The sequence below is a fragment of the Silurus aristotelis genome (genome assembly GCF_946808225.1).
Source record: "Silurus aristotelis genome assembly, chromosome: 12".
Taxonomy (NCBI): Eukaryota; Metazoa; Chordata; class Actinopteri; order Siluriformes; family Siluridae; genus Silurus; species Silurus aristotelis.
In genome coordinates this window covers 14,394,883-14,412,542 of record NC_139585.1, presented here as the reverse complement: position 1 = coordinate 14,412,542, position 17,660 = coordinate 14,394,883, and the positions used below count along the sequence as shown (strand labels likewise).

Sequence of the window (17,660 nt, the reverse complement as noted above, 5' to 3'; positions counted from 1 at the left end):
CCAGTTGTATTCCTTTTTGCCCTGACACAAAAGACTACTAGAAGTAAATTATTACCAGCATTGTTCTATTTGTTGATGTTCTGCACTGAGTGCATTGCTATGGCCCATTACCTAGACCTGATCCAGCATGGTGCAGAGTGGTCATATGTTGTGATGTGTATGTATGTGTGGTGTGGATTTAACAGCAGTGGCTCTTGATAGGCAAGCAGATGTTTTTGGGAGGCCAGTCCTGCCAGGTTTACTCTGAAATGGTGCTTTAGAGCCCATTACCCTGCTCCTCTGATGACACTCAAATAGCTATCATTACCACGCAGCCCAGGGAGGGAGTGTGACTGTTACAGAGTGAGAGAGAGAGAAAGAAAGAGAGACATATAAAGGGTGAAAGAGAGGTAGAGGAGTGAAAGAAATAAAGCTAAAAAAAAAAGGAGTTTAAAATGAACATTTTAGAGAGTTAACAGCCTCCAGCCTTTTCTACACTATTAACTCCTATGCTGCTCTTCCTCTCCACTCTTGGGAGTGACACACTATCCTCAACACAACCAACTCATGTACACCTCGCTCACGCTATGCCTCTATGTGAGTCTCTCCATCATTCCATCTCTTCATCATCTGTTTCATTTTCCTGTCTCCTGCATCCTCCTTTAGCCATGATCCTTTTTCTGCACTCTCTGACAACCTCTCTTTATTCCCCTCCTCCCACTTGCCCCATCCTCAATTTTTCTCACCCTCCTCCCCTTGACCCCCTCTCCAATGATCCCTGCCTTTAGAAACCAAAGATTAATTTCCATTACTCTGTCTGCTCTTTATTTTTCTTTCTCTTTTCTGCCAAAGGATCCCTTTTCTCCTTCCATCAATTCTCCACCCTCATCTATTCGTATAGCCTTTTTTTTTATCCCCTGCCACCCCACCCCCTTGCTCTGTATGACAGTAACATGTTTCAATTAAGATGTGGAAGTGCTGAGAAGGGCAGATGGCTCACACTGCCAGCGTCCAGTTTGCTCAGTCACCTATGACCAGTGTGCTGATTCAAACCTACAGTTCACACCAACCTGGTCACTGTTGCATGATCTGTGGCGCAAAAGAAAAGAAACATAATTGGCGATGCCTAAGTGTCTACAATCTTGCAATTTAAGATATTATCTCAAATTTGTTATTTCCTGACATTATTCTTTCACTATAGACTACCACATCATGAGTGATGTTCCCTCATACAAACTCCATGCACTTAATCATTTATTGATAACAGTACAGTATTTGCTTTTGTATATGTGATGTAGTGCAGCAAGAAATAAGATGAAAAGCTGAATTGTGCTATAATGTTAGACCCATGAGGGTTTGCACGATCGCCTCATCCACACCAGTGGCAGGGAAATTGGTGTTCGGCTATATTTATCTACGGTAAATGGCAAGAACAGTTTCTAACACTCACTAGCTTCCAGTTCACCTAAAGGTGGCACTATTGCTTTATAGGTTGAAGTGATTGGACATCACCCACAGAGGAAAAAGAAAACAGAATAATGCTTGGTTTGTCACTCGTGCTACCTCCATGACTACAAAGATGATAGGACAATGTTCTGTTAAGTAATTATGTGACCTTCCACAGAACTACAGAAAACAAAAGATCAATATAATAAATATCATTGTATTTTAACATCAACAACAACAACAACAAAAAACATTCAAAACAGCAATTAAACATTTTATTGTTAATTTGATTCTGTCTATATGTAGTATGTATAGGTGGTTATGTAGGCTGTGTAGAGTGATGTACAACTTTTTTACTGCCCAACACAATTTATTCAGATTTTTAATTAAGAAAGAAAATCCATTTGTATTTGGAATATTTTTTTCACACATGAAAACAAAGCTCTCTGTGCTCTGTGCTAACATTTTTGTTGACTTCAAGTGTACGTATAAATGCAATAAACCTTTATAAATGATGTTTGCCTTACAATGGACGATCTACATATAGAGTCAATAAATAAGAATAATATCACTGCAAAACGTTTTTATTGTAGGACCCGTTTTATTTTGGAATTTGTATTGGTGTGATGTAAAAGGGCAAACTGATTTCCAGAATCACAACTGATTAAGTCAGAACAGAAATGGATCAGGGTTTAAATAATTGCGTGATAAGGAATCGGCATACTGGAATTTACATTCCATTTTATCTATCTATCTATCTATCTATCTATCTATCTATCTATCTATCTATCTATCTATCTATCTATCTATCTATCTATCTATCTATCTATCTATCTATCTATCTATCTATTTATGTGTGTGTATATATATACATATACATTAGCATTACATTATTACAGCATTACATGTATATATATATATATATATATATATATATATATATATATATATATATATATATATATATATATATATATATATACACAATAGCATTACATTATTTTACAATAGCATCACTCTCTCATATTTTATATATATATATATATATATATATATATATATATATATATATATATATATATATATATATATATATATATATATATAATATGAGAGAGTTATGTTATTGTAAAATAATGTAATGCTATTGTAAAAGAAATGTACAACAAAATAGGGGCATTTCATTAAGGTTATTTTGAGACTATATTTTTATTCTGCTCTTCTTTATACTATTGTATATTGAATTATAATTTATAATGTATATTATATATCAATCAAATACATTACAATAATAGTCATATGGAGCATAATATTTAAGAAAGTGAAAATAGGCAAACCCAAATGTTAGGGAGGAATGGGTTAAAACTCGAGCACATTAAGATGAATAGACAGCCGCAAGAAATCGCCGACCAATCCGGGTTGAGATTAACACTTTGCTCCTCAATGATTGGCTAGAGTGGACTCAATGCCTGTCCGTTCATACGCACAGGATTTCTGTCCCACGTGGGGTGTGAAATTGTCACGGAGCTTCTATTGGCTACAAGAGCATCATTAAGCTCCTCCTTGTGTGAGGAGATTGGCGAAACGCCTCGGACTCGTGCCCGCCCCTACCTTGTTCTCCGTGGAAGGAAATACCCCTGAGTGAGTGAGAAAAAAAAAAAAGAGAGAGAGAGAGAGAGAGAGAGAGAGTGTGTGTGTGTGTGTGTGTGTGTGTGTGTGTGTGTGAGAGAGAGAGAGAGAGAGAGAGAGAGAGAGAACGAGCGGGCGAGCCCGCGCGCTGTCGGCTCGTCGCTTCGCATCTACGAGACAGCACGTGAAACTAACACGGCTCTGACATTTTGTACCGCACCTCTTAACAACCTTAATATGATTTCTTTTAAAAACATGATTATTTGATATGATATTTAACTCCACATTTTCTCCGCCTTTGCCTGTCTTGCAGCATCGCGCGTGTGTGGTATTTCAGATTTCATTTGATTCAGCTCCTCTCCTGCCAGCTCTCTCTCTCTCTCTCTCTCTCTCTCTCTCTCTCTCTCTCTCTCTCTCTCTCTGTGTGCATCACCGCACACTGAGGTTGAAAATCACCATAAATTTGAAGGGACGTCACGCGGCCACGTTACTTCTCCATTACAATACAAAAGTGTCGCTAAAACGCGCCGTCCGAAGCCAATCACACGCCATCAGCCAACCGGACAGCCTGTGTGTTTTCAGACTCAACCATCATCTAACATACAATTTGGGACTGTTGTTATAAATATAGTTCTGATCCCAGCTTTACACCGATTCAGGCTTAAATTTGACCAAATAATACTCAGTGATGGCCATCTGCTCCAGGACAGCGCTCCCCAAACATTTTGCACCTTGGACCAGTTTCACGCAAGACAATTTCTTCCACGGACGGGTGTGGGGCACGCGCATAACGAAACACATTAATGTGTGTATTATATCACATGATTTAATTATTCATTTAATTATTACATATATAATATAAATGTAACTCGATTCACCACATACAGAGTCAGAGGGAGTTTAATTTATCCGATCCTTAGGAAAAAAAAACCTGTGAATGCTATAGGTTGTGGAATAAAATAATTTAAATATGAAAAAGTTAATAATATAGATATACAACATTTTAATTGTAAGTTTTTATTCTTTCTGTCTGGCCCAGTACCAAATGATCCACAGCCTGGTACCGGCCCTTGGCCTGGTGGTTGGGGATCCCTGCTCTAGGACAAGGTCAGTGTTTAGGCTTCAGGTTCATTCACTTCTCTGCAGATGGACAGATCTTTCCAATTTGAGTTCCACTAACCAAAACATACACCTCTTTTTTTTTTCTACAGGAAGCTTACATGTACTAAAATCAGAATTCCTAACCAAATAAAATCCTCTTTTTAGGCTGAGGGGTCAGGAAAGGAGGTTTCGCATGCAAAAAAAAAAAATCCTTAAATGAAAGTCCTTCGTTTTGTTTTAATGAAGTGCACAGAAAGGTCACAGTGCTACAACCCATAAGCCTCTGCACTGCACTCTGCTCCAAAGTGGGATTGTGTTTGATCCAGATGTCATCACTGCGTTCTCATAATATCTGGATCTGACCACATGCTCGCCATGCTGTCAAAGCACACATTTCATCTTCTGCTGATGATTACCAACGTTGATGCTGTTGTGATCCCGTCTCCTCCCAGCTTCTTCTGTCATTAATGCCCGGCCAGCTGAAGTGTGCCTTTGCATTCTGCGACATGAGTTAATGAGTTAATTAGTTTATAGGGTAATTTTTCTCTCTGTCATTCTCTCTGCCCCTTTTTCTCAATCACTCGTATTTTGTTGAGTGATGATATCACACACATTTTTGTAATTTACTCGCAAACGTGTCCAATCACACGTATACACATGCTTTGTCTTAGTTTGCCTCACATGCACTCACAAATCACGGAGGCATTATCCATGTCCTGACTCAGACACACTCATCTATAGACCTTCTCTCTCTCTCTCTCTCTCTCTCTCTCTCTCTCTCTCTCTCTCTCTCTCTCTCTCTCTCTCTCTCTCTCTCTTCTCTCTCCCAGATGCTGCCCTGCTGTGATGCCTGAAGCTAAGCAAGCCAGTAAGATTAATAACGAGCTGTCCCTCCCGAAAGGCAGGGCAAAAAAATACACTGTTTGCAGAGGAGAGAGTGAGTGGGTGTGAGTGGGACAGAGAGCGAAAAAGAGAGAGAACGAGAAAGAGAGAGAAAGGGAAAGTGTGTGTGCGCGTGAGTGCACGTGTGTGTGTGTGTGTGTGTGAAAAAGAGAGACTCTTTTTGTTGGCAGGTTAGTGCCATTCACTACCTCTAACGCTCACACAGACCCTCCCCCGGGGCCCACTGACATGGATTAATGTGTTTAGTACAATTATTTCATTTATTACTGTCTGGAGCTTTTTTCAGATAAGAACATTTTTCAGGTTGCTAACCATTATTACCTTCAGGACTTGCCAAGCAAAGGGGCTCACGGTCAGAAGTGCTTCTCTCTCTTTTGTTAATGCTTCTCCCAGCATCTGTTTCACAGCTCTGCTGAAAGATTGAGAGGGGTTGAGAGAGCTCTATCTTTCTCTTCCTTTTTTTCTTCTTTACACCCTTAGACATTCACCATAGGCGAGTCTGTGCTGTTTAATGGCATGATACAGTCTTTGCAGCCATTATATTTTGTTAAAAATAAAATGCTTTGTTGTGGGTGATCTGTTGTGATCATGTTTTCCATATTCAGTTTTGTTAATTTATTCAGAATGCAATATTTTTCTTTTACTTCGTTCTTTAATATGGACCATGGAAACTGAACAGGTGTGCTAGCACCACTGATCCTCAGCAGGTAGCTCTATAACACTCACACAATAGCTGCCATGCTGAATGATGATACCTGCTTCAGAGGGTGGTGCACCTCTTAATCTATCAAACTGCCCACCATGCACCAGCCCTTAGATCTCCTCCCCCTGTGTGTATCCTCACATTGAGGCTCTCACATCTGGCTTGGTATGCCTGTACTCAAGCCCTAAATGACATTGATAGCATGTACACCCGGGTAGCACATAGACTGTTATTAGGTACTACCACCCGCAAACAACGCATTTAGAATTTTACCATAAAAATGTCAATGTTCACACAATCTGTTTTAATTGGCTGCCTTTCTGAGGCGGGTAGGAATAAATGAGATGGACTGAACAGACACCCCTCCTTTCACACTCATCTCATTCTCCTGCTGTTCGCCATTCCTTGATTAGCATTCCACATTTCACAAGCGCCCAAGTACAACGCAGAGGCCATTTATAAAGCAAGCGGCAGTGCAGAAGACATCTCTTTATAAGTACTTGCACTGTCTGGGCAACCTGATCTCATGAGAAATTTGTACAAATTTCAATGAGCCACAGTGATGTGGTTGGATTTGCAAGTGGGATCCTGGGTTGGTCTGGGACAATAAGAGGAGCCTGAGGAAGACTGGCTACAAAAAAAAAAAACCAGAAACCTAGATACAACGAAATATAATTTTAACATTGCGAATGTGTGATTAATAAGGGGTTGGCTGTGCCATTGATCAGGCTGGCAGGAATATGAAGGCTTGAATGATACTCTTCTCTGGGCTTAAAGTATCAACAAGGTCAGTCCCTGCCAGTTCAGACAATCAGTCAGCAGGTCGTCATGGCAATGAGTTGCCATGGAACATGGTTTGACTGCATGTCAGAGGTCCAAATTTGGCCTGAGGTTGCCCACATCCCATCAATGAGCCTGGGTCAATGTGTTTGCATGGGACACTTGGGGATGTACAGAGTCATTAAAAGTGCAAAAGTTTGTGCCTCAGAAAGGTCATTATTGGGATTGTCAGGGAGTAGCTGTGGAGCTTGAGTGATGATGAGACCCGACTTTGTCTTATAGCCTTATGCTCTCGACCGTGGATCTTTTCCCCCCAGCATTGATTGAACAGGGGTCACTGATAATGAAAGCTACACATTGTTATCATTTATCAACCTGGTTCAGTCTGAAAGTACCCCATAATGATTTGTCCTGATCACCTCCTCCTTACCTAAAATCTTCCTCTAACTTTATTCTCATCTTTTGCTCTAAAACACTCAGATCAGACTTTTAAAAGGCTGAGCTATTATAGTTATTTGTAATTTAGATCAGAGTTGACTTCAAAATTACAACACAAATTCTACTGCTATAATTAGAGCACTTGTTTTCCAGCAGAAACAATAAAACTTGCTTACCCAGATGGCAGGAAGTCATGGCTTTTGCTCTGAATGAGGAAAGCGGTCATCAGAACATGAAAAACAGGTATTTCCCAACAATGGAAACAATGGCAAGAGCCTGGATCTTTCACCATCCCCTCTATGTGATTGATATCCCTTTACGACATATACTGCAGGAGCCGACTTGCTCAGAATTTGGCGAAGCTTCCATCAGGATGACTGTAAGCCGATATGAGGAGAATCATTCTCTTGAACTTGATAATGTATCAAAGTCAAAGCTCCTCAGAAAGGCAAGCCGAGTGTGAGTGGGTCGAGGAATTTCATCTGTCTTTTTTTTTTTTTTTTTTTTAAACAATCAAAAATCCTCATAACAGGATTGCGAGCAGGTTACGTTTCACATCGTGCTAAAGCAGTAGATTATATGCTGCTCGAAGAAGGCGCAGTCCATTGTAGGCTTACTCCCACATGTAGCATTGGCTTGTTCTACTACAGCAGCTTGAGACAACAAGACAAGCATGCCTTCAGCAACAACACAAGAAAATCACAAGCTTTCCCTGCTCTCAGCAATCTGTCTGTCTAACTGTCTTGGGGATCTACATACCTGTCCATAGTCATTATGCAGTAGATATACAGTATATCCATCCACAAAGAGGTCTAAGTGCCACCTGGCAGCAACCACTGCTTGATATGTCTGCTTTAGCTAGGGGCAGACTTTAGTAGACTGCAGAAAATTAATCAGACAATGCAGAGGAGGTGGGTTTGGGTGACAACAAAAATATGCACCTTTTTTAAAACCTATAGCTAAGCACTAAAGTATATTTTCCATGTTTGAAGAAATGTCACAAAATTAAACGAATAGCTAGAAAACAGACAATATCTGAGATTATAAATTAGACGTAATGTGAAATGTTAGAATGTGAGGTATGCCTGCACTTGCCTGAATCCTCTCTTTGGTAAAAGTTTTTGTCAGTCACAAGAGGTAGACCAGTTTATCACACGCTATTGCTTTGCAGTAATTAATCTTATTTTGATTTCTTTAATATGATATCCACTTATACACATTTATACTTCTTTCTCAGGCCATTAAAACAATTCTTGATTCATGTGGAAATAGATAACTGTCTTCATTTTATACTTAATTTAAATTGTCTTATTTAGTTCTTTCACACTTTTACACACACACACACACACACACACACACACACACACACACACACACACACACACACACACACACACACACATATACACACACACACACACACACACACACACACACACACACACACACACACACACACACACACACACACGTGCATATGCATTTGTAAGCACTTCATGCTATAAAAGATTTAGTACATGATGTAATAGGGTACCTGCCAAACAGTGTGAGCTGGTGATTAAATACAGGTCTGTAAATGTCACTTGTTTTTCAATGCCATGGCAACAAAACCACTATTTTTATTTTTGTTTGGTCTTAATTGTCACTGTTAGTTGGCTTGTTATGCTCTATACTACTTTATTACAGCATAGTATGCTGGCTAACTTTGTAGTACCTGATGCTTCACATTTAAACAGAGAAAAGGGTACAAAAAATATATTAAGTGTAATATATGTAGTTGAATCATAGAATATCATAATTTAAATGTAATGGAGGATGTAAATTGGAACATTGAGAGAAATAGGGCTTACAAACAGGGGACTACTATGAGATGGAGGACAACTAAAGCAAAAAATATTTATGGATGGTTTGTAGGAAAGTGCAGGGACAGATCCTCTGTCATTCACCTAAAAAGATACATTATATTAACAAAAGAAGACTTTTCCATCTATATTTGGGTCGTCCTCAAACTTTTTCCACAAAGTTAGAGGCACGCAATTGTATATGATGTCTTTAACTTGTTCTGTATACCTGACTGCACTCCTCCATCCTATGTGCTTGTGATCATTCACAACATTATTTAGAAATATATCCAGCCTGCTTAACCATTGTCGGGGTCCTTATGGGCTAAATCTAAGGACTAGCGCTTACAAAGTGGGAACGCATCCAGAGTAGGACGCCAGTCCCTTGCAGGGAAAAGTGCACACATATTTACACCTAAGGACAATTTGCTGTTGCTAATCCACATGGAGATGGGGAAACATGCAAAATACCACACAGACAGTAATCCAAGCACCCCAGCCCAAGATCAAAATCCCTGGAACTATAGATTGGCAATGTTTGTCTGTCAGTCAGGTCTGTAGCAACTATAAAATTGACATAATTATTAGCATACGACCCCCAGGGCATTGATGGCCACTAATTTATTGCCTGCATACAGGAATTATCATCAACTAGTGAGCACGACTGGCCCACACAGAAATATATTTCTACCAATAGAGAGTTGAAGTGTGAGAGTTCAGTATGCTGTGGAGCAAATAGAAATGTGCTACACATGACATTGTGCTCTCAGGGTCTCTCTTCCTCTTAGCCACTTCTGGCAGGGTAGAAATATACAGCTCCAAGTGCCCTTTCCCCTAATGGAAGTGAGCATCTTTCATGGTTAAGAGTGAGAAAGAAGCTGTCCCATAAATTTCTTGCCAATAACAGGTACTAGTTGCTGGGGAGAGGTGGTTCCATTCTGGGCTGATAGTGGGCTCAGTCAGGGCTGTCTTCTTTAATGTCTCTCTTCTCAAAAATCTATTTATGTTTCCATATAAAACTGCATGAAGTACATAAATGATCCAGTGAATGGTTATGGCAACAAGATATCTAAGCATTCTTGATTGCATATCAACAATTATGCAAGAAGCATGAAGTTCTTTTCTGAAATACACCCAACATGATACTGCATGACACTACTAGGCTCTATTTTCTATCTAGTTTTACAACAGAACTCACAGCAGTAAAGCTGTGGTAATGTGCCTTCACAAATGGGTGAAAAGATAATGCTTTTGTCTGTCTTGCTGTTTGTGATGTCGTTATGGACACTGATTTGCAACTGGCATTTACTGCTTTTATAGAGACTTCCCTATTCACCTCTCCCTCTCTTGCCAATTAGCTGCATGGTCACAGAGGATGTTGTTTGGCATATTTGGCTGTATGCAGATTGAATTTGCTCCAGGGTTGGGTTTGGCACAGATTATTATCTGACCATCTTGTATATTACAGTAATAGAACAGTTATGCCACAGCCTGTCTTGCTAGAAACAAGAATAGGGCTGTTTAAAAAACACCTACACCTTAAAGTCCATTCCATGACGAATCACCCCAGCAGCATAGAAACTGCAGGGGAAGAAGGAGAAAGGTGTAAAGAATGCAATGGGATACTACCCAGAACAGATGGACCCTTGTTCAAGCATTTGAGCCCCTGATAAAGTGATTCTAATGTGTCAATTCTCTCTCTCTCTCTCTCTCTCTCTCTCTCTCTCTCTCTCTCTCTCTCTCTCTCTCTCTCTCTCTCTCACACTTTCTCTTTCTTTCTTTCTTTCTTTCTTTCTTTCTTTCTTTCTTTCTTTCTTTCTTTCTTTCTTTCTTTCTTTCTCTCTCTCTCTCTCTCTCTCTCTCTCTCTCTCTCTCTCTCTCTCTCTCTCTCTCTCTATCTCACTCTCACACACACATTGTTTTTCTTTCACAGGCCTTGAACATTACTTCCCCTCCCCTCCCTCTGGAAGGCCGGACTGCCTGACTCCAACTCAGCCTTGGCGATAACAGACCACCAGATAAACACGAAAAGCTTTTAACTTAATTCTGTTTGTGTGTGAGATCAATTAGCTTTTCAACAGAGACATTCCTCTGATTATTTGGCCCTGGTTTTAATTATACAGTGATGCTGCAGGCTGTGCAAAACCACAGAAATGTTCACCCTGGATGAAGATGACTTAAAGCTTACTGTGCTTGATGTAGCTGTGGTAGGAGGTGTCATGCATTGGTGAATCTCTGCTCATGATGTTTCAAGCTCAGTTGCTCAGTGTATTCCTTGTTTCAGAAATATCTTTTTGGGAAAGCCAATACTTTCATGTGGTCACAGGTTCTGATCACACAATTTTTATAAATATGTTTTAATAGCCATACAATGCAGCCTACTCCCTGGATCTCTCACTGTACTAGACAGGACAACATGTTTCACATTTAGGAATGTAATATATCATGCAAATCAATCACTATGTGCCCAACACACTCCACAGAGTAAGAGTAAACACAGACCTTTTATGGCCGCATGTGCATATCATCTTTCTGCTCTAGGCTAAACTGCCTCTGCTAAAGCAAGAGCAATGTGAAAGCCCCTTTTCTTCTTCTTCTTCTCTGTTTTTAATAGTCATGCTCCTGTGCTATTCAACTTAACAAAGAGATAAGCTGCTCATGGGCTTTTGCATATGTGCAGAATTAATCAACTTCGTTGCTTATTTTACTGGGAATAATAACTTTCATGGAGATCTGTGATAAGTTTATACAAATCATGGCAGTGACTCAGTAACTGAAATTTTACTTATTGTTGTGATGGCTGAAAAAAAAAAAAGAGGATGAATAATTAATGTTATTTACTATTGACTGGCAGAGAGCCATTCCTTGGCACCTGAAGCAAAGTTCTTCACCATCAACTGCTTGGATTATAACCTGTCTCAGTTGTAGATTGGTTTGGCTAAAAACAAATGCCTAATAAATAAGTGTAAATGATGCATGTTTTTCTCACTGTGCCCAGTAGCTTTTAAGGTTGATCTCTTTTCCCCTTCTTTGAAGTTGACAAGATAAAAAGTCAGTTTTAATTTTAGATTTTTCAAATTGAACTGTAAATCAAGTCAATGTTTTTCCAAGAAGTCCAAATCATTAATTTTAAGGGCAATTATATGATGATGTGTATGAAGTATTGCTCACCTGAAACTACCTGGCTCACAACCATGGCATTCTCTACGTTTGAAAGAAAGTTTTGTGGCTTTATCTTGTGTCTGCCTGTAGATGAATTGCCTTTGAAGAAAGTTTGTCTTTATGTGCTAGTGTGTGTTTACATGTTCATGTGTACAAGACATACTGGTTGGTGTTTAGACCACCAGGCAGGATGATGGAAATTCTGCTTGAAAAAGTCACCTGGATGATGCTGGTCCTGTATGTGATATGAAGATGAGGTGGGTTCTTCTGCCCCCACCATGAGCACCTTAATTGCTGCAGTGATGATTTTGAAAAGACAGATAAACTATCAGATCAGGCAGCCCACATCACACACTCCATCTTCATACAGGTGTAATGGTCTAGCAGTTTCCTTTACCATTAATCTGGAAAGAGCTGAACAGTCTGCATCAGTGTAAGAATGCATGGCAGTCCAGCCATTAACAGCTAACAAAACAAAGCTTCAGCATGGGGGGAACAGTGGCAGGGTGGACAGTTGGTGTTATAATTACATCTTAAACAGGTCGTTAGAGGAAGGTCAACTTGTTCTGACACCACACCTGGTGGCCGACCCATTGAAGATGGCTAAGAAAGATTAGTGTTAGCACTAGATTGGACACATCTTGATCAAACTCATTATAGCACACAGCACACCATGATAATAAAAAAAAAAAAAAAGTAGTGAAGGGGATAAAAAGCTTACTTCACCAGGGGTGAAATCAAAATGCTGAAGCAAATAATAGCTTGGACAATCAGTTTGAAGCAGACTTCAAGAGGAGTACCAGTATGGGTGGAAACTTTCTCCTCTAGGTTTTTCATTGCAGGTATGTCTTAATTAACAGAGGCCTGCTTCATAACACACCATATGCCATTAATGACAAATCATAGTCCTCATGGTTGGTATTCATTAGAAAACACTCAACAAGGTGTGGGCTATTATGTGAAGATGTCGTTTAGAGAGTCAACTTCCGTGTCTCCAGCAATGTTTTCAAATTAGTTTAAAAATATTGGTAACATTTTTCAAATCGTAAAGTATATTATATGCACCATATTCAGCTTTTATTATATTTAGTCAAATGCACATTGAGCAAAATTTAGAAATGACTATTTAAATGCCTTGCACAAGGAAGTACTGGAAGTTACACGTTACAATCTATTAGCCAGTGTAATACTTTCAACTATTTTCAGTCATTACTTGCTTCACTTTATTTTGAATGGATATGAATAAATTTACAGTGGTACAATTTTAGAAGGAAACGATTGTATGTCTTTATAAAAAATTACCTTAAAACAAACAGAAAAATAATATAAAACCTAACCAGAAAGGGGCAAAAACAAAGAAATGACGTTTTTTTATTTTTTTTTTATTTTAGTCTTGCATTTCACGTAGTTCTATCTGTAAATTACATTTCAATATCTAAATGCTGACTAACTAATAATATAATATTATAATTATATATTAATATGTGTGTGTATATATATAGATAAATTGACAACTGAACATCATAAATAAAACACACTTGAATAGTAAATTCTTTTGGCATAAAATATAATTTAGATTTTAAATACATAAGGTGTTCATCTAATTATACTTTTAACATAATCACATTTAATTATTTGAAGAAGTATTATTTTAAAGTGTTGAAGAGAGAATAAGCTACCATTTAATTATGTATGAACCATGATAAAACTGCATAATTTTGCATGCATATAAACTGTTAATTCTGGTATTTAGTTATTAAGCTGACACACAGTCTAACCACTTGTCTTGACTAGTTGCAATTTTCAAATAAAATATCGTATAAATGCAAATGAAAGGGCAGATTTAGATTTGAACAATTTTTTCCGTTCTTTACGTTGATACAGTGAAATCTTGTATTCTTGCATGTTGTTCACTGATGTCAAATAGAAAACATCACCACCTTCCCAGTAAAAGATCATCTGAAGATAGCTTTGAACTGTCAGCTCAGTCAAAGTGCATCTCCTTAAGCTTAATTACAGCAATGAAGTGACATGTCAGTAATTAGTGGAATTATATACAACATACTTATATACACATAACATGCCTTTAAATCAATGGAGCCTGTACACTGTTTTACACCTTGTCTTTTGAATAATTATGAGCAAAGAGCAAATACCAAATATAAATATAATGGTTGTTTGGCTTATATTTATAACAACCACAGAAAACGATGATCTTTAAATGGCAATTAAATCATACTTCCTTATTACCCACCTTCAAACCATAATAACTTCAAGCATTCCCCAAATCCCCATTACGGAATAAAGTAATTTGTTCAAAGAATCATTTTCATTTTTGGTGTTTATTCCATAGAGAAATCTCTGTTTGACTGTTTTACTGTTTGATAGGGTTTATAAATGAATTTAGACTATTACAGGCCTGCATGCTTATAGGTTTCTATATACTTAAAACAGTGTGTCTCAAAGAGTTGTTCCGATTGTAATTTCAGCCTAATGACAGGCTCATTTTAAGGTTTTTTATTTTTATTTTTATTTTTATTTTTTAACAACATTCCAGAAAACTGAGTTCAACATTTTAGAAAACAGCATGGAACAGTTTCCGAAAGGCAAAGATTTGAGTGTGACAGTCAGATTTCCACACGTTTGGCTATGTAATGTATGATGAAGCTTTCAGTAAATAAATGTTTATTAAATATTTATTATATTTATTATTTAGTCTTGGGTGTCAGCTCTTTGTAACAGTCAGTAGGTTTTAGACACAGGAGAGTCTTGCGGACAGAGGGGTGTAAGCTTTGTGGTTTCTCAGTAACATGACAAGTGTACAAACCTGCTTTTGATGTCTTTAAGAGGGTGAAAGTTGTTCTTGATTCCTTGTATAATCTTAAACAAGACCAATGTCAAATGCGTATCTGGGACACAAAGGAATGAAATGAGAGAGGCTTCACTTTCTCATGTGCCCACACTGTGTAATATTTTAGCATCTGCTATTAATGTGCAAATACCATTTACAAGTGTATAAACCAAAGTCTGGTTCAGATTGACGAGGGCCATGCAGGTTCCTGTGCAGTTGTGGCTGGAGTGTGTGATGACAGAGCAGCAGCAAACAGGTTTGGTGTGACTGTCTGAGTGCTGCCTCAGGCCCCCGACACACCTGTGCTTTGGTGTAGTGTAAAGCCTGTTTTCCCAGAATGTGTGTGTGTTTATGTATATATGTTTGGGGGATTTGCTTAGGGGGTTGAAAGGATGAACAGGAACTGAAGTATCAAGGAGCTTTTGGTGAAAAAACTCGTTGCAGCAGTACAACTATGTCTTATTCTCTCTCTCTCTCTCTCTCTCTCTCTCTCTCTCTCTCTCTCTCTCTCTCTCTCTCACTTACTGTCTCTATATATATATATATATATATATATATATATATATATATATATATATATATATATATATATATATTTATATATTTATATATATATATATATATATATATATATATATATATATATATATATATATATATATATATATTCCTTGCTATTTCTCCACCCTCTTTTATTCATCTTTGACATCTGTCTTTGAATATCTCTTTTTCTTTGCTCCCTCATACACTATCGTTTATCTGTCCCCTTCTCTCTCTTGCTCATGTTTAATCTTCAGGCTCTATCTCTGTGACTACCTTTTTCCCTCTTGTTTGTCTATATTTCTCCCCTCTCCTAGTCCACTCACTCTCTCTGTCTCTGTCTCGCTCTCTTTCTCTGTCTGTGCTTATTGTAGTGCCTGAGGAGAACACAGACAAAGAGTGTTTATGCTTCCACCACACCAGCTTTCTCACTGTGCCTCCCCGAGGCATCTCCTCCACTATCATCACCCCCTCTCACCTCCTCTTGCCATTCTCTCCATTTTTTTAACACTCCACCCTACCACCCTCTCCAGGGTTCTGTCTCACTCCTTCCCCTCTTTTTGTTGTTCAACCCCCTTTGCAGGATTTCATCCCCCTCCTTCATACAAATCTGTTGTTTTTGCTATCTCACCCACTCAATATCTATCCCTCTTTCTTCCTATTCCTTCCCCCATGTCACCAACACCTAGACTCCCTCAGCTCCACACTCTGAGCTGAGCTCCACACTCTGTCACCCTGACACACACACACACACACACACACACACACACACACACACACACACACACACACACACACACACACACACACACACACACACACACAAACACAATATCCCACAGGCAGGGCAAGTCATATAAGTTCCATTAATGACATTGCAGCAATCTATCTTTATATACAGTGGCACTATGCCTCTCGGTCATCCAAACACACCCATTGCTAGGTGGCCAGCTGTCCAACCTACACTGGATGGCACCTTGAATCAATCAATGTTAAATGCAGAAAAAACTCAGATATAATATCTCTAAAAGGGTCATTTTTTTGCAATTAGATTTAGTCACTTTCTTATGACGTTGACTCCACAATACATTAAAAAATAAAAAAATCATGTTTCATATTATAATGTGATATGAAAGCAGTTACCTTGCATGGAGCAAATGACACTTGACCATAAATGCCTTGGTTTTTCTCCCAGCCTGCCATTCCTCACTCTATTGAGCTGCCATAAAAAGATAGCCAACTGAATGGCATGATTCACGCTAGAATATCATCAGAGTAGCTCTGGCTGAGCACGTGTCTGGGTTCACACTGGCCCATCGCTAGTCTTGTCTCCAAGAAAATGTGATATTTTAAAAGCAGGTCTGCATAAACACTGACTTAGTGAAGGAAGTGTTTGATTTAGACATGTTTAAGAGCTTGGCAGAATGCCGTGCTGCAGCGGGCTTGGCTTGGCTCGTCAGTAACAGTGTGAGGGATCAGCAGCTGGTGGGGGGTCTCATTTACACCCCCCTGGGAGTGCTTGATTGACAGCCTAACACACTCCCATTATGAAAGCACAGTGACATGTTCCACATGCTTTCGAAAGGCGAGCAAAAGAGAACTGTACCTCAGGGATAGTGAATAGGGTAAAAAAAAGAGTGACAGGAGAGAAGAGAATAAATGTTAGGTGTGACCACCACCAGCACAGTTGGAAAAACACACAGTGGAATAGTTGATCCAAAAAAGGAAAAAGAAATACATATAAGATGACAAAATCTGGGTATACACATAAAAACATTAAGGCATGAATTTCTTTTTTTAACTTGTGCAATGTTTATGAAACACAGCATTAATAGCATTTCGAGAGCTGAGCACCAGAACATATCATTTCTCCGGTGTAGTCTCTGGTTTAGCAACTCCCTAGGGATGGATTGGCTATTAAGTGATTTTAGTGCAACTGAATTATCCCCAGTGTCCAAATCTCTCCCCTGTCAATTGCAGGAACATGTTTTAGTGTGGAGAGTGACAAGTTAAAATCAGAATATGAGCAAATGGCTTTGTCCAAAATGTTCTGTGGAAATCACATTTAAACCAGTTACTTTATTGGCCACAATTCAGCAAAAAAATTTTTTTTACAAGAGATTGCGGTAGCAGAACCCAACCTGCATAAAGAAGGTGACTCATGAACCATTAGAAAATATTTGCGTGAGAGATGTGATACACCAGCTTTCATCAAATAACTGCCACTCCTTCTTTTGTAATAACTAAGGCTTACTGACACAGAAGAGGCTTATTTGGATAACTGTGA

At 38.7% G+C, this 17,660-nt stretch overlaps 2 long non-coding RNA genes across 3 annotated transcripts; one reads left to right on the top strand and one right to left on the bottom strand.

Moving 5' to 3' along the window:
- Positions 1-3,116: 3,116 nt before the first annotated feature.
- On the top strand, positions 3,117-10,838 carry LOC310735148. Of its 2 annotated transcripts, XR_014536228.1 has the most exons (4): positions 3,117-3,859; positions 4,094-4,690; positions 4,986-5,023; positions 10,754-10,838. It is a non-coding gene; the product is annotated as an uncharacterized lncRNA (long non-coding RNA). The 2 variants fall into 2 exon arrangements; XR_014536229.1 differs by lacking the exon at positions 10,754-10,838 and having other exon boundaries at positions 4,986-5,380.
- On the bottom strand, positions 4,524-7,807 carry LOC310735149. The gene is made up of 3 exons (XR_014536230.1): positions 7,156-7,807; positions 5,380-5,470; positions 4,524-4,654 (listed from the first exon to the last, which is right to left on the bottom strand). It is a non-coding gene; the product is annotated as an uncharacterized lncRNA (long non-coding RNA).
- Positions 10,839-17,660: the final 6,822 nt, after the last annotated feature.